This window comes from Mercenaria mercenaria, chromosome 14 (genome assembly GCF_021730395.1).
Source record: "Mercenaria mercenaria strain notata chromosome 14, MADL_Memer_1, whole genome shotgun sequence".
In the NCBI taxonomy this organism is placed as follows: domain Eukaryota; kingdom Metazoa; phylum Mollusca; class Bivalvia; order Venerida; family Veneridae; genus Mercenaria; species Mercenaria mercenaria.
The window spans coordinates 32,723,596-32,726,071 of NC_069374.1; the positions used below are offsets into that span (position 1 = coordinate 32,723,596).

Genomic DNA, 2,476 nt, shown 5'->3' on the forward strand with positions numbered 1-2,476 from the left:
GCAGACATATTTTTATGTGACACAATGCCGCCTTTAACTATCTTATTCCAATGAACAAATTGTCAGTCTTGACAAAATCATGTGAAAAAAAGATCACAGTAAAAAAAATTAATCCTAATCATTTTATATATATTGCAAAATCAGCTTTACAGAACTCATAAGTGACAAAAAATTAAATTAAATTATTGCCTTTGTGATGTGCAGCACTGGCCATGTCTTTTTATCACAATAGTTTACCTTATTTATATCTGTTACTTTTGTCATAACTTTATGTCCCTTCTGCACTAACCATTGTCTTCAGGTTCTGAAATATTGTAAAACATTAATTCACACACATTCTAGGAAATCAACATAAAATCAGTGTCAAAGCATTTGAAAATAATTGTTTTAATTATCTTAATACAAAGATACAAATGTACTTCATGTTTGTGCTGACAGATACAATATACTGAAATTTGTATTTCAATATTTATTATCAAAGTACATGTTCATTCTATTTTTGAAATGTTGACATTACAAAGCTATCACACATTTATTACTAAACCATATCTATTATCATTATTTTTAATGGAGATATGTACTTAGTAAATTGAGCGATAAACAAAGCTACAGGAAAGAAATGTTTATGCCAGGCTGACATAAAGTCCAGAAGGCTCACATCTTGTCAGGAATGTCAGTCTTATAGCTGTCTTGTACAGTTATTATTCAGAAGCAAGAATGTAGCCATACAGCATATAAATGCTTTGAGACCTTTCTTTAACATACAAAAGCATAATACCTCCTGCATTTTTCATAATGGTAACATCTTCTTGGACTGCCACAGGGTAAGACAGGTCAAACAACTGTACATGTACATATTCAAACTTTTCCCTACCAAAACTGAAAATGAAAATTATACAACACTTTTTTTCCTTTATGTTTGTACAAAAGATGACCTATGCATTTAATACAGACTTTTACATTTATTAATCTAAATACATTAAAATTAATAAAATAGCTCATAACTCATTGTATGATTAAAATTATAATCATTAATAAACTATATCAAACATGAACCTGAAGTGTTCTAATTTATAAAGCTGCAATTAATATTGAAAAAAATGCAACTGTTGTATACAATGTATATTAAAAAAAAGTATCATGAACCTGATTATAAAACAGTCTCAGTTCAAATGTAATAACACATGACTTTCAGAAAATCAACGTATGTTGTACTTTAATGATATCATCATGACATGAATGCCATCAATAAACTTCATATATAACAAACTATACCACTATGTCAGCCTCTTTCTTGTTATTTCTACAGCTTCCAAAGACTAACTGCAACTACATGTATCAGACACTGTAAGTAAAATACAGAAATAATCATTACACAAGAGAATTTTTCATGTTAAATAAAGAGAGTTAATTAAATGCAATCTGAGAATTTTTGCTAAACATAAAGGGAAGTAATTATCAATAAAATGAATGAAGAAAAATGCATATATAAGGGAGGTAATTTAGAAAAAAACAACAACTTCAAATGTCAGTATAATGATAGTTGACATTGACAATGACCTATATCAAGTATGCACAACATAAGAAACAGAAAGCACTTGAAAAATGCATTATATTTCCTTGCAATATCAAGAATATTTGACTGTATGTAAGGGTTCTCTACATGCTTTTATACTGAAAAATACTTTAGTCTAAATATAGCTTAGATCTATTTATATCTTCAAAAATAGGAAGTCCCAAATTTCCACAGCTATTCACAGGCTGAAAATTTTAGGTACTAATATCAGCAAAGAGGTTGATATCTATACTTTTTAATAACTATCGTCAAAGGTAGGGAAAAACTTACTTGAAAGGCATAAACTTCTGATCTAGTCATTTTAATACATTTTCAGCTCATTTGCATATAAGAAGAAATTTACAGAATTCCCCCTGTTTCTCTTCATTTTCAAAAAAAAATCTGTAAGATGGATATAAACCAAAACATTCTCCTATGTGTCAGCTATCAGATATATATTTCAACAAAAACTGTCAACTTACCTTGTTTTTAGAAGAAGACAAAATTCCATGGCAACTTTCACTTCTCCGCAAAACTGTACCGGTGCACACATAAAAAAAATCTCAACTGATTTTCAAAATAATACTGTCAGACCACAATCATTTCCCTTGAAAATAAAATGCTCTAGGTAAATGCCTAAAATGTACACATGTATGTACGTTAAAACCAAAATAGGCTACTTTATTCTGTAGGTCAATGTTCCGAGACAATTCTAAAGTCCCAAAGAGGCAAGGCAGTTAACCTAAAGTAGACCTGCATATGGCATCGATACATGTGTGTACGTTTGCAATGATTAGTGGCCTTAGTGATGAAAATCCCCCAAATGACATAGCGGCTATTCCGGTCTTGTATCGACCAACAAAATGTCTTCCTACTAATCATAGCAGAAAAGGCATCTATTAAAGTGCCACTTGGTAGCAA

The 2,476-nt window shown here is 30.2% G+C and overlaps 1 long non-coding RNA gene across 1 annotated transcript; it reads right to left on the bottom strand.

The window, feature by feature from the left end:
- Window positions 1–237: 237 nt before the first annotated feature.
- Window positions 238–2,129, bottom strand: LOC128548277 (uncharacterized). The gene is made up of 4 exons (XR_008366914.1): window positions 2,038–2,129; window positions 1,276–1,345; window positions 779–879; window positions 238–304 (listed from the first exon to the last, which is right to left on the bottom strand). It is a non-coding gene; the product is annotated as an uncharacterized LOC128548277 (long non-coding RNA).
- Window positions 2,130–2,476: the final 347 nt, after the last annotated feature.